The sequence below is a fragment of the Puma concolor genome, chromosome B1 (genome assembly GCF_028749965.1).
Source record: "Puma concolor isolate L17-30 chromosome B1, mPumCon1.1.hap2, whole genome shotgun sequence".
NCBI classification, from domain to species: domain Eukaryota; kingdom Metazoa; phylum Chordata; class Mammalia; order Carnivora; family Felidae; genus Puma; species Puma concolor.
The window spans coordinates 131,313,572-131,338,904 of NC_141670.1; the positions used below are offsets into that span (position 1 = coordinate 131,313,572).

General features: G+C 34.1%; 1 protein-coding gene across 6 annotated transcripts in view; it reads right to left on the reverse strand.

Annotated features, from left to right (window-relative positions):
* CCSER1 (coiled-coil serine rich protein 1) overlaps positions 1 to 25,333 on the reverse strand; it is a 1,329,329-nt gene that overhangs the window by 337,023 nt on the left and 966,973 nt on the right. The gene's annotated exons all lie outside the window — the stretch shown is intronic.

Sequence of the window (25,333 nt, forward strand, 5' to 3'; positions counted from 1 at the left end):
GTCATGACTTTGGCTCCTCAGATATTATTATGATTTGAATAATTACATGAAGATATACATATATAACTTTACATCATTTCATATATTGGATTATATCATACAAAATATCCTTGGGGGTAGTCTTTACAATTTAATCTTTTTTTTTTCCTTTTAGATTGCATTTATTCTCTTTCCACAATAAATTTCATCTACACCTTCTCCACCCCTCACCAGGTCACACAAGTGAACAGTTTATATTTATCCTATATTTTCTTTTCTTCTTTTTTTTAATGGAAATAATAAATATACTTTGTTCTAATTCAAGTTTTATTTCAATTCCAGTTAGTTAACACGGGGTATAATATTAGTTGAAGGACTGGAATTTAGTGACTATTCATCACTTACATACAACACCCAGTACTCATCACAAGTGACCTCCTTAATACCCATTACCCATTTAACCCAGCCCCCAACTGACTTCTCCAGCAACCCTCAGTTTGCTCTCTATGGTTAAAAGTCCGTTTTATGGTTTGCTCGTTCCTTTTTTCCTCCTATGTTCATCTATTTTCTCTCTTAAATTCCACATATGAAGGAAATCATATGGTATTAATCCTTCTCTGACTTATTTTGCTTATTGTAACACACTCTAGTTTTATCCACGATGTTGCAAACAGCAAGATTTCATTCTTTTTATGGCTTAGTAATATTCCAGAGTGTGTGTATCACATCTTCTTATCCATTCATTAGCTGATGGACATTTGGGTGCTTTCCATAATTTGGTTATTATTGATAATGCTGCTATAAACAATGGGGTACATGTATCCCTTCAAATAAGTATTTTTGTATCATTTGTGTAAATACCTAGCAGTGCAATTGCTTGATCGTAGGGTAGTTCTATTTTTAAATTTTTGAGGAACCTCCATACTATTTTCCACTGTGACTGCACCAATTTGCATTCTCACCAAGAGTGTAAGAGGGTTCCCCTGTCTCCACATCCTCACTAACACCTTTGTTTCCTGTGTTATTGATTTTAGCCATTCTGACAGGTGTGAGGTGATATTTCATTGTAGTTTTGATTTGGTCCTGATGATCAGTGATGTTGACTTTTCTTTTCATGTGTCTGTTAGCCATCTATATGTCTTCTTTGAAAAAATGTCTGTTCATGCCTTCTGCCCATTTCCTAACTGGATTATTTGTTTTTTGAGGTGTTGATTTTGATAAGTTCTTTATAGATTTTGGATATGAATCCTTTATCAGATATGTCATTTGCAAATATATTCTCCCATTCCAAAGATTGCCTCAGTTTTGTTGATTGTTTGCTTTGCTATGCAGAGCTTTTTATATTGATGAGGTCCTATTAGTTCATTTTTGCTTTTGTTTCCCTTGCATCTGGCAATGTGTCTAGTAACGAGTTGCTATAGCCAAGGTCAAGAGGTTGCTGCCTGTGTTCTCTCTAGGATTTTGACGATTTCCTGTGTCACATTTAGATCTTTCATCCATTTTGAATTTATTTTTGTGTATGGTGTAAGAAAATATTCCAGTTTCTTTCTTTACATGTTGTGTCCAGTTTTCCTGACACCATTTGTTTAAGAGATTATCTTTTTCCACTGGATATTCTTTCCTGCTTTGTTGGAGATTATTTGACCATATAGTTGTGGGTTCATTTCTGGGTTTTCTATTATGTTGCATTGTTATATATGTCTGTTTTTGTGCCAGTACCGTACTGTCTTGATCACTACAGTTTTGCTACACAACTTGAAGTCTGGAATTGCGATGCCCCCAGCTTTGCTTTGTTTTTTCAAGATTGCTTTGACTGTCCGGGGTCTTTTGTGGTTCCATACAAATTTTAGGATTGTTTGTTCTAGCTCTGTGGAGAATGCTGGTGTTATTTTGATAAGGATTGCATTTAATCTGTGGATTGCTTAGGGTAATATAGACATTTTAACAATATTTGTTCTTCTAATCCCTGATCGTGGAATGTCTTTCCTTCTTTGTATCATCTTCGGTTTCTTTCATCAGTGTTTTATAATTTTCGGAATACAGGCCTTTCACCTATTTGGTTAGGTTTATTCCTAGGTTTTTTTATGGTTTTTAGTGCAATTATAAATGGCATCAATTCCTTCATTTCTCTTTCTGCAACTCCATTATTGGGGTATAGAAGTGCAACAGATTTCTGTATATTGATTTTGTGTCCTGTGACTTTACTGAATAAATGTATTAGATCTAACAATATTTTGGTGGAGTCTTTCAGGTTTTCTACATACAGTGTCATGTCATGTGCAAATAATGAAAGTTTGACTTCTTCCTTGCTGACTTCCCTGTCTTGTTCCTGACCATAGAGGAAAAGCTCTCTGTTTTTTCCCATTAAGGATTATATTAGCTGGGGGTCTTTTGTATATGGTCTGTATAATGTTGATATATGTTCACTCTATCCCTACTTTGTTTAGGATTTTTATAAAGTATTTTGTCAAATGCTTTTTCTGCATCTATTGAGAGGATCATATGGGTCTTATCCTTTCTTTTATTAATGTGGTGTATCATGTTGATTGATTTGAGAATATTGAACCACCCTGCAGCCAAGGAATCAATCCCACTTGATCATGATGAATGATTCTTTTAATGTACTGTTGGATTCAATTTGCTAGTATTTTCTTGAGAATTTTTGCATCCATGTTCATCAGATTTATTGGCCTGTAATTCTCTTTTTTTAGTGAGATCTTTGGTTTTGGAATCGAAGTAATGCTAGACTCATAGACTGAATTTGGAAGTTTTCCTTCCATTTCTATTTTTTTTTAATAGTTAAAGAATAGGTACTAACTCTCCCTTAATGTTTGCTAGAATCCCCTGGGAAGCCATCTGGCCCTAGCCTTTTGTTTGTTGGGAGTTTTTTCATTTCTAATTCAATTTCTTTGCTGGTTATCAGTCTGTTCAAGTTTTCTGTTTCTTCCTGTTTCAGTTTTGGTAGTTTGTATGTTTCTAGGAATTTATCCATTTCTTTGAAATTGCCCAATTTGTTGGCATAAAATTTTTCATAATATTCTCTTACAATTGTATTACTGGGGTGTTGGTGGGGATCTCTCCTCACTCATTTGTGATTTTATTCATTTGGGTTTTCTCACTTTTTGATAAGTCTGGCTACAGGATTATCCATTTTATTAATTCTTTCAAAGAAACAGCTTCTGGTTTCATTGATCTGTCCTACTGTTGTTTTTTTATTGTTGTTTTCTATATCATTTGTTCCTGTTCTAATCTTCATTATTTCTCTTCTTCTGCTGGATTTAGGCTTCATATGTTGTTCTTTTTCTAGCGCCTTTAGTTGTAAAGTTAGGTTGCATATTTGAGATTGTTTTTGCTTCTTCAGGTAGGTCCTGTATTGCTATATACTTCTCTCATATGATTGCCTTTGCTGCATTTGAAGGTTTTGAAATATCCTGTTTTAATTATCATTTGTTCCCATGTATTCTTTTATTTTTTCTTTAATTTTCTGGTTGACCTATAGATTCTTCAGTAGGATGTTCTTTAACCTCTGTGTATCTATGGTCTTTCCAAATTTTTTTTCTTGTGGTTGACTTACAGTTTCATAGCTCTGTGGTCTGAAAATATGTATGTTATTATCTTGATCTTTTTGTACTTGATGAGGCATGATTTGTGACCCAGTATGTGATCTCTTCTGGGGAATGTCCCATTGGCACTTGAAAAGAATGAGTATTCTGCTGCTTTAGGATGAAACATTCTGAATGTACCTCTTAAGTCCATCTGGTCCAGTGCGCCAATCAAAGCCATTGTTTCCTTGTTGATTTTCTACTTAGATGATCTGTCCATCACCGTGCATGGATGTTCAAGTCCCCTACTATTATTGTATTATTATCAATGAGTTCCTTTATGTTTGTGATTAATTGTTTTATATATTTGGATGCGTCCAAGTTGGAGGAATAAATAATTACGATTGTTAGATCTTCCTGGTGGACAAACCCCTTTATTATGATATATATACTTCTTCATCTCTTGTTATAGTCTTTGGTTTAAAATCTAGTTTGTTTAATATAAGTATGGCTACCCTAGCTCTCTTTCAACATCCATTAGCATGATAAATCGTTCTCCATCCTTTCATTTTCATTCTGCAGTTATCTTTAGATCTAAATGAGTCTCTTGTAAGCAGCATATGGATGGGTCTTGTTTTTTAAATCCATTATGACACCCTATTTCTTTTGATTGGAGAATTTAATCCATTTACATTCAGGGCGATTATTGATAGATATAAATTTAGTGCCACTGTATTACCTGTAAAGTCACTATTTCTGGAGACTTCCTCTGTTCCTTTCTAGTCTTTGTCACTTTTGGGTTTTTTTCCCCCCATTCAAAGAGTCTCTTTTAATATTTTTTGCAAGGCTGATATAATGGTTTGCATGGCTCCTTAAGTTTTTGTTTGTCTGGGAAACTCTTCATCTCTCTTTCTATTCCGAATGACAGCCTTGTTGAATAGAATATTCTTGGCTGCATATTTTTCCCATTCAGCACATTGAATATATTATAACACTCCCTTCTGGTCTGCCAAGTTTCTGTGGATAGATATGCTGCTAACCTTATTTGTCTTCCCTTTTAAGTTAGGTATTTCTTTTCTGTTTCTGCTTTTAGGATTTTTTTTATCTCTGTATTTTGCAAATTTAACTACAAATATGTCTTAGTGTTAGCTTGCTTTTGTTGATTTTGATGGGAGTTCTCTGTGGCTCCTGGATTTGGATTCTGTTTCTTTCTCCAGATTAGGGAAATTTTCAGTTATAATTTCTTCAAATAAACCTTCTGTCCCTTTTCTCCTCCCTTTTTCTCCTGGAACTCTAATGCTACAAATGTTATTACACTTTATGAAGTTGCTAAATTCTCAAAGTCTTAATCGTTATCCAATATTTTTCATTCCCTTTTATTTTCAGCTTCATTATCTTCAATAATTTTATCTTCTATATCATTTATTTGTTCCTGTGTTTCTTCCATTCTTGTAGAAACTAACCTCTAGTTAGTTTCACAACTTGGTTACAGCATTTTTTATTTTGGCCTGACTACTTTTTTAGGTCTTTTATCTCTAAGGTAAGGGACTCCCTGGTGTCTTCTATGCTTTTCTCAAGCCCAGCTAGTATCCTTATGATTCTTGCTTTAAATTATGGACTAAGCATATTATTTATATCTGTTTTGACTAGATGCCTGTCCATTACCTTTTCTTACTCTTTCTTTTGGGAGGAATTCCTCCAGCTTGTCATCTGGTCTAGGTCTCTGTCTTCTTCTGTGTGTTAGGAAAGCCTGTTAGGTTTCCTGCTCCTGAGAGCAATGGCTTTATAAAGAAGAGGTCACATACTGTAGAGGGTCTGACACTTCAGGAAGTGTTTCTGGTGTGTGCTATATGCACTCTGCTGTTCTGTTTTGGCTGCTCTTTCTCTCAGGTCAGTCCTCTACAGAGTTTCTCCTTGCCTGCAGTGGGAAGTGTTTGGAACTTGCCAGAGTGAGGTGAGCTTTAACCAAATGTGCTTTAGTCTGCTTATTAAAAGAGACTTAATGCTATTTCCCCTAGAGCTGAAACTCTGCCGCACTCTATGGTCAGTATACATGGTGCATGCAGGGGCGGGAGTGTTGTGTTGATCTTCTGGGGGAGGGGCCCACTGCTCTGGTTCTCAGGCACACTTGCCCTAGAAAAGCAGCACTTTCCACAGAGTTGTGCATTTTTCTCTGTCAGTCCTCAGATAGATTTCTTGAGTATTCAGAATGATTTTATTTTTATCTAGCTGTGTTCAAGTGGCAAGGCAAGCCTAGAGTCCTTCTACTACTGCACCATCTAGCCTCTCTGTATCTTATATTTTCTAAGATACTTTTCTGAGATATTTTTAAAGATATTCTAAGATATATTCTGAGATATATTTTCTTTCCTGTCTCTCTACCCCCTCTTGCATATATACATGTATATATATATATATATATATGAAATTAAAAACAATATATATTCCATTGTTTTACAATGTTTTCTTAAGAAGAAATTTTTTAATCAATAGAATGAGCAATTAGGATATTTTCAATCAGTGTCAGTATGTTTCCAATTATTCTACTTTGTTCTATATCCATTATCCATTTGGCTTTAATTGGACATATCATTTTTTCAGTGCTTACCTTGTAACTAACAATTTGTCTATTTTGACTATAAAAAAATGAGCTATCTCCCACTTATTTTATCGTCTCCTCTCCAAAACCTTGTAAGCTGTATCATTTTTTCACTAAAGGCTCCGTATATTTATGAGTATTCTGAAATCACATACTCATTGTAATTCTTGCTCTACACTTAAAGGATTCAATCATTGTCCCATTTTTTTTGGTGTAATTTCTTTCTCCATCACTCAGTTGGCTGAAATTTATTACATAGGACTTTCTTATCAGCTCATGGGAAATGTCTCTTTGCATTTTTGAATGTTCACTAACTTTTTTTTGTTGCTTCAGTACTGAATAAATGTTTGGCTGTGTGTAAAATAATCAGATCAAACTTTCAGAAAATTATAATTAATCTTCAAAATTCTAAAACTAAATGCCATTAGGAAGAAGTTTGAGCATAACATAATTTTTGTCCCCTCAAACGACTAGAGAATTTTCCCCAGATGCTCAAAAGAGTTCTCTATATTATTATTATTATAATTATTATTTTATTTTAGTTCTGGAACTAGATCTAAAAATAATCTAGATCTAAAAATAATCTAGATCTAAAAATAGATCTAAAATAATGTATTCATTACATTAGATCTAAACATAATGTATTCATATTTCATTCCTTCAGTTCTCTTTTGCAGGATTTTGTTTTGTTTCTTTGAAAGAAGTTCTAAGGCCATTGTTGCATTGCCAACTGGCAATAATCCTTCCTAATTCATTCTGAAGTTTCAGGTAATACAGGGCTTTGTGTGTGAATGAATTCTTTCAGCCTTTACTTTTCCTCTGCCATCAGAGATTGGCAGCTGCATGTTGCTTACAGTGCAGAGGTTGTGTGTTTGCCACACCAAGGGTGATTCAATGTGATTTATCACTAGTCTATTCTGCTAGGCTTCTTGTTGTCAAATCAGTTACAGAAAATTCCCAAAGCTAGCCTGTTCAGTCAGCTTCCTGATGTTCCAGATAAAGGATTGTTATCTTTCCTGCTTAAGACTTGTAACAAACCTTAAAGAACTATGCTTTGCTAGTTTTAGCTGAAATCACCCTCCTAGGGCTAGCTTAAAGGTATCTTCATAGACCCTGTTTGAACCTCCAGACATTTCTCACCTATTCCTCATTTGTTTTGGTTCATTGATATAGATAGTCTTTGTTTTACACGTATTTGTATATATTTTTTTCTTGTTGCTAGTTTTTGACTGTGAGGTGAAGGGGACACATTCCATCTTTATTCAATTTACAATAAAAAATAAAACAATGAAAAGGTTTTTTATAGTTAATAAAAATGCTGTTAGTCATGCTGTTAGTTAATAAATATATTAGAAAAGAAAAATGAAAATACTTTTTGTAACATAAATAGAAAAATGATTGTATTCTTTCTGTTGTTTAATGGGTTATATTTGATTTACAATGGGGATATAGTTCCAAAATAATTTATTTTTTAAAAAAGAAGTGTTTTTCTTTAAATATGATTTATTTTCAGATTGTTATGTTTAAATAATCAGCTTATATTATGCTTATGTAAATTTTAATATTGGTATACTTTATGTAAGAAGCTGAAATATTTAAATTTTTAGTGTATAAATAAATACATGTGTGTATACACACACACACACAAACTTATATATACATATATATAATATGTGTGTTTCCTTTGTATACAGTCTTGCAAATCTGGTTTCCTAAACAAAGAAACAGGTACTTGCTTTTAAAAACTAGAAATATATTTCTTTAAAAAAAAGTGTTTGTTAGTTTTTAAGAATACTGAATAATTATTCTATTTAAAATTATACCTTACTTGAAAAAAAAACAAATAGCAGGATTCCCCAACATAAGTTTACTCAAATTGTGACAATTTTCCAATCTTCTCAAAGTGTTTTCTATTCCTTTTCCTGTTTTGTATAGGGATTCTTTAATTATGGGAGAAGGAGCTGGGAAGTTCCCTGGACATTGAGTGAATCTGGTTGTGGATAGGCATGGTATATGTGTGTGTGTGTGTGTGTGTGTATGCGTATTATGTGTGTATGTGTGTGTGTGTGTGTGTGTATATATATATACATATATATATATTAAGTGATGAGTTTACACTATTCTCTTGTTATTTTTTCTCTTTGCTTATATACATAGCCTGTCTTATTCACACTGATCCTATTAAAAAATACATACTTAACCAACTGAGCTAGAGAATTAGTAACAATTTGAGATTTATTCTCAAAATTTATATCTGGTATCTTTTAAAAAAGCAAATAAATTCATAGACACTATTTTGAGAGTCTGCATTATAATTAAATATTTTATGAAATGTCTTTCCATTGCAAAACAGGTATTTTGTCTTCATACATATACACAACAAAATACTATTAAAATCAAGACACACACTTACAAATAAAGGTTTTCCAGTGCTTCTCTTAGTTAATAACTAGACTTCAGTTAAGAGAAATCACGAAGTGTCATTTTTTTACTCAATTTTCTACTTGTTGATGCCTTATTTGCTAGTTTTCTTCATTTATTATTAAATACTGTCTGTTGTTTAATTGTAGCTCTTTTCAACTCTTTTATGGTATAAAAATTGTGAACTACTATACAAAACTAGCATTTAGGTTTTATATATTTTAGATAAATAACTAAAAATAAATTGTAGAAAACAGCTCATCAGTATGAAATGGCATTCATATTTACAAATATAAAACAATGAGTGATTGTACAATTTATAATCTATAAAATTATAGGGGGTAACTTTTGAGTATTCAGGCATGCTAGACACTTTGCTAAAAGTTTTATGTGGATTGCTTCATTTAATTCTCACATTTGTGTGCTAACTATATCTGTTATGATTATTATGGCCATTTTACAGATGGTATAGTTGAGGCTGAGATATATTTGCTCAATGTCACATGACCAGTAACAGTTGAAGTGATATTCAAAATGAGATAATCTTGATCTAGAGTATGTAATGTTCCCAGCTGTTGGACCACACTATTTTATTTAAACAGTGAGCTCCAATGTGCAATCCATATATACCTAGAGCTATCTCTTCACACCAAGGAAAAGAAGAAGAAAAAAATGTATTAAATTGTTTCAAGTCACAGAGTCAGTGTTAGTCATATTTGCACAGTATTACTTCAAAGTGCATCCATGTACTTAATCACTACACTACAAAATTATTTATCATTGATGATCCCAAAAAAGAGCATTCTGTTAATAGTCTGGCCCAGATAAATTCCCCCCCAAATACTAACTCATGTAGAAATCTGACCTATTGTATTTAATAGCATTATCTTTAAATTAAATTGCGGGGACATTTTTTAGTTTAGTTTCAGATTTTTTAAACCCTTAATTTTTCTCTTCTGCATATTCCAAAGGTTTACCATGGCTATGTCACACAAATAACTACACCAGAAATTCAAACTTAATAAATACTAACACGTATTAATATACATAATATATATAATATTAGTTTATATTAATATATGGGTTAATCCTTTCAAGTTAACTAATCCACCCCACCATACATTTTGTGACACCTGTTTCTGACACACCATTACTTCCTACCTTATATTTTGCCTTGACCAATTCTTTAACGTATCTCACTCCCATTGTCTTTTTTCATTTACTCCTTTACTTTCCTTATTCATTCATTTTAGGGATTTTGTTCTGCTCATATATTTTGTCTGTCAATTTACAAATTATTTTCATTTCTCTTATGCAGACTATATATTATTATCTCCCATTTGCTCTGTCCTTGCAGTGTCAGTGTCTGACCTCAGAAGTTTAGGTATTCAGACTCTGCCACAAGAATGACTTATTAATGGCTCCTTCCAATCTCATTCCAAATTTTTCTCTGAGTATACAATGTAACTCAATTTACCCAATATCACACAGATTAAAAGTATCAAGATTAGCATTTAAACCATATTCTGACTGTAAGCCCTGCACTTGAATACACAAGAGATTCAAAGCGAATTCACATGAGGTTATAGCCACAAATACTCATACATGTCAGTAACAGAGAGAAAGAAGGTATAGACCTTATGCCTTCTATCATGGGTTCTTGCCAGTATTTGGTTAAAATGTTGTTATCTATTTTAGAGTATATTTTAAAAAATGAATATCTCATTTATCCTCTTGACATGCAGAAACAAAATAAACCTTTCTTTTTTATTCCTAAGTAAAAGAAAAATACATAGATGTGTATCCATTATGATAACACCTGAGTTTTAATTTATACTCTTGAATTTTTAAACTAATATGCAGTTGACCCTTGAACAACACAGTAGTTATGGGTGCCAAACCCCTGGACAGTCAAAAATTCATGTTTAACTTTTGACACCCCAAAAACTTAACTACTAATAGCCTACTGTTGACTGAAAGCCTTAATGACAACATAAACAGTCAACTGACACAAAGTTCGTATGTTATATGCATTATATACTGCATTTTACAATAAAGCTAGAGAAACGTTATTTAATAGATGATAAGGAAGAGAAAATACATTAGAGTACCATATGTACCATATTGAAAAACATCCATGTATGAGTGGACCCACACACTTCAAATCTGAGTTGTTCAAGGGTTAACTATGTGTGGGGGTGTTCATATCTCTTTCATCAGGATAAAATCCTGTCATGATAACATTTTATTTCAAGAATTCTAACTTATTGTGATATGAACCTCTAAAAGCATTATTATTTTTACAAATAAAATTAAGACATTTTATAGGTGTTTAAGAACATTCTGATTTGATATAAACCTTATTTTTAAGAGGGAAGCCATCTAGTGGTATCTAAATAGAATTCAATGGAAAACTGCAGATGTTTGATACTGCCTGTTCCAAAAATTACCTAATACACATATTTTTTTAAATGTTTGCTTATTTATTTTTGAGAGCAGAGGGAAAGGGCACACAGAGTGGGAGACAGAAAATCCCAAGAAGGCTCCATATGATCAGTGAAGAGCCTGACACAGGGCTCAAACTCACAAACCATGAGATCATGACCTGAACCGAAACCAAGAGTCAGATATTTAACTGACTGAACCACCCAGGCACCCCTAATACACATATTTTTATTTATTTATTTATTTTTTTTTGAGAGAGAGACAGAGCGTGGCATGCACACTCAACCAGGGAAGGGGCAGAGGGAGAGGGAGAGAGAGGATCTTAAGCACTCCATGCCCAGCACAGAGCCCAACACGGGGCTCAGTCTCACAACTGTGAGATCGTGATCTAAGCCAAAATCAAGAGCCACCTGGGTGGCTCCACATATTTTACATTCTTAGTTCTGAGAGTCAACATCAAGTCTATTGTTAAATTTGCTTTCTCATTATAGTGTCTCCTCAGTTTGAAGGAATTAAACTTTAAAAAAATTACAACAAGAAAAGTAGCTAGTGGTTTAGAAGGGAAATATTCTCTATATTTAATGCCTAAATTATTTCAGCACAGTTGGGACACAATTAAAGAGAAGGATACTAATGCATATAGGGAATATAATGCTGGTAATTTCAAGACTTACACTTGGCTTTTCTGATTTCCTAATTATTGATACTTTTCGCCTATGTGATATGAATTGGCTGTTTATAGAGATAAACTTACAAACCTAGACTATTTTAATTTAAATTAATTAAAGTTAAATAAAATAAAAAATTCAGTCACAGGAGTCACATTTCAATGGTTCAATAGTCACAAGTGACTATTAGTTACTGATGGACAGTGCAGACAGAAAATATTGCAATTACCACACAAAGTTCTACTGGACAAGCTTAAAAAGAACATGCAAAAACCTTTTGATTTTTACTATTTAATTTAGTCAAAGACCGATTTTAGAATGAACATGAAAACACGGGCCTCACCTCTTTGCCTCCTAGAGTATACTTACAATTTTATTTTGCTCTTCTGTTTGGAATTCTGTATGCTTTTGTACAAAACACCATTTCATTAAATGTATATAAGCATCATGGTAAATAAATGTAGATTGATGTGAGTGAATTTGAAGCAATGTTAACTCACGATGTTTTACGTAATTTGCTTTCTAAGCCAGGTAAGGTTTTTGTTTGTTTTTTCTCTCACATTTGGTACAAGAATTATTTTCAGGAAGACCTCAGTCAAAGCATTATATTTGAACCCATCCCCCACCCCCAAAATAAAACCCAAAAAACAAAAAACAACTTTGACCAAAATCTGAAGTGGTCACATTCAGGCTTGCTTCCAAGTATGAAAATTGTTTGGAGAGCATTTTTTAGTTATAAAAAAAGTAGCTTACTATTAATTTTTTATACTCAATAAATATTTTATTTTTGAAAGAATCAAATTTTATTATTTATAAAATAGAGTATGTCTGATTAAGTTGAAGAGAAAATCCTTAAGAAACCCAAAGTAGAGATACTAGACATGTTTGCAAGTGTTAAATGGACAACCCTAGATACGTGGGTGAATTCTAACACTTTCTGGGACTTACATTGCCTTTGCATTGAAGTCTAAATACCTCAGTGCTCCTCAGTCCAGTAAGTGTCTGGATTCTTCTTTGTCCAACTTTTCCACTGTTGTACCCACACAGCCCTATAAATATACTCACTATGCATTTTTATTATATTTCCTTCCGAACACACTCTTTTCTCACCTTGTCAATTATCTAGGTCCTATCTAAAGTTGTTTATGTTTTTCTAGTCCACCTGTGCCAGAGTGATATTTCCCTCTTTGTAATTATTATAACACACAGTTGTTTTTAAAAATCATATCTTTCCTCCCATCACAAGCTATAATTATAATTTGTTTCTAAGTCATTTTTGTATCCAACTCCTGAGATCAGAAATACTGTATAAAAATGCTTATGAGTTTATAATGTGATGGTTTACTAACCACAATGTGCTTTTCAGACACATTTTCAAAATTTATGTGATTTTCTAAACAAATATTATTTCCCTAGAAAACAGTAGGAACTCCTTATCAATTGGTTACTCTTTGATATGCTTTTGCTATTTCCTGCATTTTGTTTCTTTTTTTCCTCTAACTTTGTTTCATTTTCTTAATAAGACTAATATTATTTGAAGTAGGAAGCCTACTCTGGATTTCTTTTAATTTTTCGGTATTTTTTGAATATATGATAAACTGAATAAAAGAGAAATTATTTTCAAGATTCAATCTGTAACATATCTGCTAAAATCTCATAAACCAGGAGCCATCCAAACACAAGAAAACAAGAGATAGTTGTGATTTCTGAGGGTAATGTAGCCTAAATTATATCTCTACTTTTCCTAGGTACACTCAAAGGTAGTACTATCTGATATAAGCTGCTAGCCACATGTAGCTATTTGTTTTTATATTGATTAAAATTAAAAGTTAAAAATTAATTCCCCAATCACACTAGATAACCTTTCACATTCTCAATAATCACCAATGTCTACTGACTACCACAGCACGACATAGAATATTTCCATCATCATAGAAAGTTCTATTGGATAGCATGCTCAAGGAATGTGTTTTGCAATTCAAAGTGGTTTCCTCAATAAGGTCAGCCTCCTTAGAAACTGAAAATTAGCAATCTGGCTTTCAAGCTGAATTTAAAATGTACTCCCTACATTTGATAGCACTATAAATATTATGATAAGAGAGTTGTTTGAGGTTATTAAGCAAAAATATCTGCTAGCTACTCTTGGACATCAAAAGGTGCAATAAAAGTATATAAGCTTCTAAAAAAGTATTGATTTTTATTCTTTACTTATTGAAAAAAATTTTACCTCAGTTAAAGCTCTTTTGACTATAAGTAATAGAAAATGAATTCAAGCAGTTTAAGTAAAAGGGAAACATTTAAAAAAATTTTTTTTTCAACGTTTATTTATTTTTTGGGGGACAGAGAGAGACAGAGCATGAACGGGGGAGGGGCAGAGAGAGAGGGAGACACAGAATCGGAAACAGGCTCCAGGGTCTGAGCCATCAGCCCAGAGCCTGACGCGGGGCTCGAACTCACGGACCGCGAGATCGTGACCTGGCTGAAGTCGGACGCTTAACCGACTGCCAGGCGCCCCAAGGGAAACATTTTTTAAGGGGAGTATTTTAATAATTCTGGGAGGTTTTCAGAATTCAGGGATGGTAATTCATGGCTATTGAACTCCAGAGGAACAAGATCCACATATTTGGGCCAAAGTGTTATTATGCTCTCAGCCTTTCCTTCAGTCTGTAGTGACACCCTCTCCACTCTGTGCTCCTTCATGCATGTGCTGCCTTATTTCTGGAACCTTGCAGGGCAGTATTCTGTGCTCCACCACTTACCAGATCTAAACAACCAGCCCACAGAAACTGCTATGTTTTCTCTCCCCCACATTTTATCTCACTTCATTTTTAACATGTGTGTGTGTAACTGAGATAATATAGAATTAATATATTTTGTCCTGCTTTTCTTCATAACAACTTTATTGTGTGTGTTTTCTTCATAGTACACACATTTGGATACATCATATTTAATGTATCCAGAAAGTTAAAGTATAATAATCTATTTGAAATTTATTTGACAATTCCCTGATTGGACAATGTTTTGTTAACAAACATATGTTTAGGGGAGCCTGGATGGCTCACTGTTAAGCTTCCAACTTCAGCTCAGGTCATGTCATGATCTTGCAAGTCGTGGGTTCAAGCCCCAGGTCAGGCTCTGTGCCAACAGCTGAGAGTCTGGAACTTGCTTTGGATTCTGTGTCTCCCTCTCTCTCTGCCCCTCCCCTGCTCATGCTCTGTCTCTGTCTCTCAAAAATAAATAAACATTAAAAAAAATATGTTTGTTCCAAATTTTCTGTTATAAATAATGTGTATCTCTGAGGATATACTTACCACACTGGACATCTCTATATATACAATGGTTGGTGGTGAACTTGAATATTTGACTATATGACTTGGACTAAGGACTGACTATATGACTATATGACTAAGGACTATATGACTTGGTCATCTCTATATATACAATGGTTGGTGGTGAACTTGAATATTTTTTTAAATTAATTTTAAGTTTATGACTAAAATACCTGTTAAAAAGACATAATTACTTTAGAGACCAGTTTAAACTACATATATTTGACCTAATAGGACATTATGATAATAAAGAAAAGATACAGTTATCATAACTTTATTATCTGATAACTATATTATTGAGTTTATTTTGCAATTTATGCCTAGTTCATTTTGCTGATACTACTCAAATATCAATTGTATTCAGAAAATGCATATATCCTCTCATTGGAGTTTTTGATATTATAAATATGTTTAGTAAACATGTGGTTTGATCAGTACTGTCTATTTGTTGTAGGAATGGAGATAGAGATTCCAAATTATAGACAATGATCAGCCAAACAATGGACTTGAACTTCAATACTTAGACCATTTTCAACAACAACAACAACAAATTCATAAACGTTTACCTAAAGAAATGTTGCTAAAATAGCAGAAGCTTGCTTCTTATATATAATGACAATGCATTGACTTCATGTTATGATTACTGGATGTTGGGAGAAATCAACTGTATTATGATGGAAAAATATTTTTAAAATAGAAATAAGAACTGTTGTTAAAGTGATTACTAAAATATTGACATTGATTTGACAGATTACATAAGATGCCATGTAAAATAAAATGTCATGCCATATATTTATGTATTTATATATTTTTATCTCACAGAATTTTTTTTAACATTCTAAGTTATCATGGGAGTAGCTTAAATCCTTAGAGATGTGAATTTACTTACATAAATTCCTATATCTGCCTTGAATATGAGTCCATTTTCAGCCACACTCAATTTCTCCTACACACTTTATATAAAAGATTGACCCAAGACTGAGGCCTGTTAAAGCAAGAGAAGTTCATCCATAATGTAAATTCATCCCAATGTACTACCTCTTCAACAAATGGAATCAGATGACAAACACTTTCAGTGAATATAACTATCAAAATAAACCAAGAACAGCCTTTTGGTTCCCACTCTAGGATGACAAGTTCGAAGAATAATGCATGGTTAATATTTTTTTAAGTTTATTTATTTATTTTTAGGGAGAGAGAGATAGAGAGTGCGCACACACTAGTGGGATTGGGGTGGGGGAAAGCGGAGAGGGAGAGAGAATTCCAAGCAGGCTTTGTGCACTGTCCGCTGAGCCCGATGCAGGGCTCGAACTCATGAACTCTGAGATCATGACCTGAGCTGAAGTTGAGTTAGAATCTTAACTGACTGAGTCACCTGGGCACCTCTGCATGGTCAGTGTTAATTTTACTATTCCTGTGTGTCTGTTTGCGTGGGTGTGGGTGTGTGCGTAGCATGCAGTTTGAAGGAGATAGTTTTGTGCCATGCTGAGATCTGAAAAATGGAGAGAATATTAGAAGCTGTTTCAGGGACAGAAGGGAGGAAAAAAAAAAAGAATCCCAGAATTAGATGTTTGAAGACTTTGGAGATATAGCTATAGTATCTAGTGGGAAAATCCAACTAAGTTTTACTGTGTGAAGTGGAATATGGCCTTCTACATAGTTATCTACATTACATTCCAATGATTTTAGAGATTTATTATTTTCTGATATAATGATTCATAGTAAGAATAGAAGCCACCCAACAATCCCAATTACTTACACTTGAATGGATAAAACATATCTGGTCAAAGCTAAGGTTAGTAACATGGACACCATATTTAACTCTCTCTCTCTCTCTCTCTCTCTCTCTCTATATATATATATATATATATATAAATTTCTTTATTTTTTAATGTTTATTTTTATTTATTTTTCAGAGAGAGAGAGAGAGAGAGAGAGAATCCCAAGAAGGCTCCAAGCTGTCAGTATAGAGCCCAATGCCTGCCTTGAACCCATGAACTGTGAAATCATGACCTGAGATGAAATCAAGAGTTGGATGCTTAATGAAATGAGCCACCCAGGCACCCCTATATAAATTTTTTTTTTAATTTCCATTTCCAGCTCCTGGTTCCATGAAGTCTATCTCATTTTCTGTCTCTAGTAGCCTCTTAGACATCCTAATAAATCTTTACCATAAGTCCTTCTTGTATGAGCTAGCTAGAGTGCTTTTGTAAATTTTGCAACTTAAGAGACTTGACAAAAACATCAGTTTTCAATTAGGGGAAGACGTGAGAAAAGAACCTACATTTTCATACTCCCAGCCTGGGTTCTCTCCACGTTAACAAGCTCCTGGCTACTTTTTGCCTCTACGACATAAAACAAAGGGTGTTGTGTGACTGATCCTTAGCTTTGAAATGTTTCAGAATCAGACCACATCATAAACTTTGTAAAAATACGTTCATGAAGACATTATCAACAAAAGCCACATATAAGTTTAATTCCAGATACAATTTCATTGCCTGAAATACACAGAATACAGAAAAAATTATCTCCCTCAAACCAACATGCTCTTGCTAGGCTACTAAAGAGCCAACTTTGTTCACATCTTTTCAGAGCACTGCACCAGAAGATAAAATGTGATTCTTATCTGAAAAGTATTTTATGTTGCTTTAATAATAAATATTGCTGATGGTTTCTTATTTTAAAACAGAGTGGTCCTTAAGAAGGAAACATATAATTAACACAAGAAAGGAAAAGAAGAGAGTGTTGATGTGTAAGCACAGGTTATCATTGGTTACCTTTGGCTGTAGTGCTATGAACCATCTCCCCTGAACCATCTGCTCCCAGACACACATGCGTTAGGAACATAGGGTGTTTGAGCAACGAATATTTTACAAAAATATATACCATGTTTTTCATCTGTACTTTAGGGAAAGGAACCTATTTTACACACACACACACACACACACACACACACACACACACACAGAAACATTTTTTAAATTTCTTGAGAGAGAGAGACCATGAGTGGGGGTCAGGACTGTCATACGGAGCCTGATGTGGGGCTTGATCCTACAAACCATGAGATCATGACCTGAGCTGAAATCAAGAGTTGGATGCTTAACCGACTGAGCCATACAGGCTTCAATGTCTTTTTATTCCCAGAACTCTCTTTGGGGAGATGGCTTTGGGGTTATGCAAAGTAGGCCATAAATGAAAATAAAAATAAACAGAAACTTGCTATGGCAGTTGTAGCATGTTTCTTATGCAACAATAAACTCCTTACTGATGGAAATTTTCATATGCCATTCCCACTAATTCACTTTACTTATTGTGGATATTTCTGAAATATTACTCTGTTTTGACACTTAAGACACCTCTTCCAAACCTCCATTGCATTCTTGCTCTGAGCAAACCGTATTTTCTAAGAAATTGTTCTGTTAATCATAAGAATCAATCTTTTAATGTTCCATTAACCATGCGATCTCTCAGGCAAAATAAATTCCTTCTCATATCTATCAGGTCACTGCCACCTTTTCAGTGAGCAGACCAGCATGCAAGGAGATAGCATACATTTCCACAGACAACTGTTCTTAGAAAAACAAACAAAACAGAACAAAAATGTGTTCCTCAATTTATGACATTTAACAAGACAATGTCCAACAAATGATGTGAATGATAAAAATATACTACCTGGGTGCAGGGGCGCCTGGGTGGCGCAGTCGGTTAAGCGTCCGACTTCAGCCAGGTCACGATCTCGCGGTCCGTGAGTTCGAGCCCCGCGTCAGGCTCTGGGCTGATGGCTCGGAGCCTGGAGCCTGTTTCCGATTCTGTGTCTCCCTCTCTCTCTGCCCCTCCCCCGTTCATGCTCTGTCTCTCTCTGTCCCAAAAATAAATAAAAAAACGTTGAAAAAAAAAATTAAAAAAAAAAAAATATACTACCTGGGTGCAATACTAATCTGCAGGTTACCTTTTCACTTTGACCCACACTTTTAAAATCCCAGTGGATTTCAAAGAGCTTCACTAAGCCCTATACTCTTCCCCAAAGTGACATAGGAGTGAAGGGGTCTAAAAGGCCAAAGTGTACATCTACCACTCTCATATCAGTCAGAACTATCCCTGGCTTAGCTAAAATAATAATTTATATTAATAAATTAATAATTTATATAGGACTTTTGGATAACTTTACATGTTAAGAAAGGTTCTTTTGGTTTAAAAATTAAACTGCTAACAAATGAAAACATTGGTCAAGCAAAAGTATGGGAATGGCTCAACATGTGAATTTCTACCGATACTGATTTCTTCCTATAAGACAGATATGAATGACAGATAATAATGCTGGCAAGCATTGGCTTGTGACTAAAATGAATGGATTCAGGTTGGTAAAAAATGTATATTCTCCACAATTTTTATAAACATATTGTACCATTTTAGAAGCAGCAGTCCTGATAAAAATAACATGTTACCAACAGGGACCACTTGCCCTAAGCTGATGTGGCCAAGGAAAAATTCTCATGGATCATTCCTATTTTTCCCTTTCATCAAAAGTATAAATAATTAATACTATTTAGTCAATGTGTAAACATTTACCATTTACTTTTACTTTCCCAAAGAAAATTGACCAGTGTAGAGATCATCTGTAAGGGAGAATGCATACTGGGTTTGATGACAATTATATTTGAAAATGGATTTTGAGTTGGGCTTTGAGCAATCATTGGAATACACTTAAGGAACTTTGTTAAGCTAGTAAGATTGATTCATATAACTGAAAATTCCAGGAGTATTAGGCTTGATTGGATCTGAAGTTGGAAAGAGGTCATTTGGAATGTCTTTGCCCTTTGTGTTTGCTGAATTCTTAATCAGGTGTTCTTGTGGTGGCAAAATGGCTGTAGTAGCTTTAGGCTTACAAAGTATTTAGTGCTAACATCATATCATTCACTATGAAAAAGATTGTAATTGGGTCTGCTTGGGTACCTGTCAGAACTAGATCAATCACAGTTCTCAGGGGTATTCAACAATCTGATGAACCAGCTTTGGTCATTTACAATAATACAGATGAGGCAATATAATTCACATTTTTATCTGGAGGGCAAGAGTGCAGTGTCCCAAAGGAGGAGAAGGGTTCTATCTTGAGAAACAGGGGGAAAGAATTCTAAATATATAAAAACAAGAGATATACCCAACAACTCAATGAAATTTCTTCAAAGCAAAACAGTAATAACATATCATTAAGTTTTTATAAAGATTTTTTAAATTAAGATTTTATAAAATTAGGTTTATCAGCTTAATCATACTTCTTCAATCCTGCCTGACTCTATTTCTTTTTCTCTTTTTCATAACAATATTGTTTGTGTTCCAAACAATAAAAGGGGAGCATAAAAGAGCTGAAAGCCAAGCATATTGAATGTATGCATTTTCCCCTTTCATTCATTCATTGGTGAGACAGAAAAAGAATAAACTGACACATTTATATTTAATGACAATGTGTGAAATGTACTATGAAAAAGCAACAGGGAAAATGATATAAGAAAGTATCCTGCCTTGTGTTTGGTGAACAGTACTAAGGGGAAATCTCTCTGGACATAAGGAGTGACAATAGGATGCCATATAGTCAAGACACCAGGTATAGATTTGTGTTTCCTTACTTAATCATATCGTGTTCCATAGAAAATATATAACATTATGTGCACACTGAGATAAACTCAGAGGAGAGCCAACAGCCAGAGGCAGGCCTGGAGGCTGCAGACAAGGAAGGTTCCCTCGATCATCTGTAGGCCTGAAGAATCACACCAAATGAGAAGCTTAAGTGTGGATATCTCATTTGAAATGTGAGCAGAGAATCAGGGAATGACTTGGACTTGAGAAAGTTGCTAACTCAAGAAACTCTTTAGAAAGGAAGGGATGAAATCAAAATACAGACCACTTTTATAAGAATGAAAGAGAGGAACAGACAGAAAAAGTCATGTCTGAAGGCTTAGGGATGGAAGAATTAAGTAGTTTCCAGGTCCTCAGGAAGTTTCTACTATCTCAAGAATCTGTAGGGCAATATAACCACTACTGTTTATGATCTATCAGAAGACCTTAAAAACTGCACAGATTTCTATTGGGCACTGCAGAGCTAACATATTGAATAAATATAAAACATCTTTTTTAGAGTCCCATTTCCCTTATCACCACCAATGGGGTTCTTGAAGGGAAATACAAACACAAATGCTATTTGTCAGTTGTGATTATCTAGTTCAAAGTGGTCCTATATTTTAGTGTTTGAATAACAGCAATTTTAGAAAATCAGTTATTTTTAACAAGGCTCACCAAATACAAGGTACTAAGGCATATTTTATCATAATAAGTTGAATGTACTAACCAATTAAATATTCTAATTAAAGGACACTGAGTACCCTTCATCATTGATAAGAAATTTCAATAGTTCCATTAACCTCTAAAACTTTATTAAATAAATTTCTACTTTCTGTAGATAAGAAAATATTTCAGGACCTTGTGATTTCTCAGTCTTTTCATTGTGAATTTAAATCACCATTATATTATATACATATGAAGTTTCACTTAACTGAATATCTTGGTTAATGAAATCACAAATAAAGGAGGATTTAATTGAAATATTTACTTTAAAATAATAAAATAATTTTTATTATATATATATATTTTTTTTCTAATAAACCTTTCTTATAGCAAGTGGTAGCTAAAGAAACTTTTTACTTTCTTTTGAAAGCTTTCACATCTAGGGGTGGCTGGGTGGCTCAGTTGTTTGAGTGTCCAACTTCATCTCAGGTCATGATCTCGGTTTGTGGGTTTGAGCCCCGCATCAGGCTCTGGGCTGACGGCTCAGAGCTTTGAGCCTGCTTGGGATTTTGTGTCTCCCTCTCTCTCTCTGCCCCTCCCCCACTCACGCTTTGTCCCTGTCTCTGAAAAAATGAATAAAACTTAAAAAAATTTTAAATGAAAAAAATGAAAACAAACACATCTAAACCAGTCTCATTTCATCTAAAGGAGACTGATTATTCATTTAAAATAGTGGGTACACCCTCACCCTTTTCTAGCCACTATCCTAACCACAGTTTTAACAAAAGGTAAGTAGATTCTTCTATCGTGAAAATTGGCAAAGAAAGATGAACAATAAACAAATAGAGACACAAGATAATTTCAGGAGGAATTAAGGGATATGAGGATATAAAACAGACTAATATGCTAGTGAGTAATAGAGGCTGGAAGGAACCACTTAAACTGGTTGATGATATCCTTACAGAGGAAAGGAACTGACATTAACTGCATTCTCGGGTATATCTCAGTGTGTTGGAATTTGGTTTTATTTTTTATTTAATCTCAAATGAAAACAAAAATACAAAATGTACAACCAACACACACACACACACACACACACACACACACACAAATGCATTATGACTTCATTAAATACACAAATAGGCACTTTTATCTCCATGGAACTGAAGATAACTATTCTTTAATGTATTGGTTAGGTGGATAGGATAATTTGAATAAAAAGAAGCTTACATGTGATTCCTGACTGACTCTTGTTACGTGCTTTTCTTTGATACTTCTGGTATTCTTTTGTTGACAGGTATGAAGCACATGATAAAAGAGTGAAATTCTTTCTCTTTCCTAACCCCAAAGACCCCCAGTGAACCCACATAAAAGATCTCACTGAGTATTGGAAAGGTCTTGTCTATAACTCAAACAGACAAACCTTCTCTGGCATCTTTGTGGAAACAGGAAGTCTACTATGTAAGACATGTCAGTAAGTGCTATACTAAACCGAGTTTCTCCATAGAAGAATCTGTAACAATGTGGTTGGTCTAGGGGGTGGAGATGGCATGATACACCATCCAGTAGCAACAAACAGAATTAGTGTAAACCCCAACATTAGGTTTAGAAAGTTGGGTTTCTGACTTCATTAAAAGACCATATGCTATCATTGCTGCAATGACTTTGGTATCAAATAAACTGAGTTTTGTGAACCCAAATTGTAAATCCAGCTTTCAAGTTTCACACTGGTTGATTGTACAGGCTGACTCCCAGATCAAATTTATTCACAGGGACCTCTCCTTTTCATAAAAGCCTTGTGGATATCTAGAAGCCTCCTCAGAATTCAGTGTTCATTTTATGGGGGGGGGGGACTAACACACTTCATTTTTTTGTCATCCTGAACTCACAATGGCTAAATAATTTATAAAGCTTATATAGGTAGCAAGAATTTCACCCAGTTTTAACATGACTTTATGTAATGCCAATTGTTTTAATATCACAATAAAATAACTTGTTATTTTTGAAGCTGGAGATCTAATACGGTAATTTTTTTTTTTTTTTTTTTTTTTTTTTTTTGCTGCATAGCAGACTCTAGGCTCTATGAGAGTGAGTCTATATCTAAATTATCCCCAGCACCCAAACAAATGCTTGGCACAAAGTAGGCATTCACAAATATTGAATAAATAAGTGTATAAGCATCTGTATGCAAAGTTGAAATATTGCAGTTTTTAAAAAGAGTCAAAAAGATTTCAAAACTTTTTGTGGGTTAATTTTTGAAGCTCACATAATTTCCATTTTTTTTTCTTTTTACAGTTATAGTTGGTGCAAAATTAGATATCAGAAGTTAATAGACAGAACTGGAATGCTTCTTTCTATTTAATTCTGCATTTTCCCTCTTGCTTCAGTAAAACACACAACCCTTCTGGTCCCAAATTCTCAGACACAGGTGGCATTCCTGCTGACATATCAGTAGTGGGAACAATGCATCCATCATCAGAAAATTATATCAGGCATACGCTAGAACCACTTAGCAGCTGAAGCACTGAAGGGATAGCATTAGAGAGAAAAGATAAAAGGAACTGGCAGAGAGAAAATGTGGATGCATCCCCACATTCCAAACCACCAAGGATCTCAAAAGCAGCTAGGCAAGAGCTTAATGGGGCACAGTTCAATTTTACAATTAAGAACAACTGTTTTCAAACGAGCCTTAGCATAATGATTAGGCATAGTAAATAGAGAATATAAAATAGAATTGCGAAGGAATGTATTGCAAGAAGTATGTTCTGTTCTAAGCAACAAGAACATTTACCTGCCTAGAGTGAATGTTATATCAAATGCTTGTATCTAAATTACTAGAAACACTGGTATAATCGAAGGCAATTTTTTCTGGACCAACATAGTATTAAAATTAATGTTTCATCCTTTGAATATAAGAAATTATGCACATCCATGAGAAATGTGCATAATTTAAAAGATTTGAAAACATGAGTAACTATTGTCATACATTTCAAAGATAATCCTTGAAAGCAATTGTTATGTTTCCTCCACTTTTTTTCCACATATTTTTAAACCTAACATTTTCTTCAAACGAAAGAGAGAATCATCTATTCAGTCTTTGGAGATATCACCCAATGCTACTTCTGCCACAACTACTATTACTAATAGTAACTGCAAATATATTTAGCTCAATCCTAACCACTTTACACCATCAATGAATCCTTATACAACCCTCTAAAGTGGTATTATCCCTCATTTTACATATGAGAATGCTGAGTTCCTAGAGTTTAAGCAACTTGCCCAAAATTATAATTGGCTGAGCTACAACCCAAAACCATTTCTGTCTAATACCATAGTACTTAACTCCAATCACTATGCCACATGTCTTCCCACATTCTTGTTGATGGAATTTAAACAGCAATTTCTTTGTGGAGGCTTTTGTAAATGGTATAGTTTTATAACTTATGACTAGTTTATCTCTTAATGACTTAAATTAGTTTGATAATATTGCTGCAGTATTATCACACCTTAAGACATGGGAACAGTAGTACAAGAAGAGGAAAATGAATCAATGAATGGCAATGAATGCTTTGGGATCTAAGAACTTTTATCTAACCTTGAAGTCATCCTATACCTTTTGTCTGTCCTACATACTCCACATTCAGCAAATTTGTAGATCATCATTCTAAAAGATAACTCAAATCCACTTGATGCTCACCAGCTTCTCCACTGTATCCTTAATTCAAGCTGCCACCATCTTCCTCTAACTTACTAAAATGGCATCTCAACTTGCCTCTCTTTTTCTCATACTTGCCCCCCTTCCATCTTCAACCCAAACACCTTATCCACACAGCAGCCATAATGTTTTGCTTCAAATATGACTGTTGTTATCCTTAATATATTCACTGTTTTATCAATCCCCATCGTTGAAACAAATCTGCCTTCATATCTGCTATACCCTCCACACCACTTTGGGCTCTAACATCCCACACTTGACTATTGCTACATATGGAAACTCCCTTCATCCTTTTGGGATTTTCACCATGTATCAATTCCTGAATACCACACCACCCATGTGGATATACTGGTTGC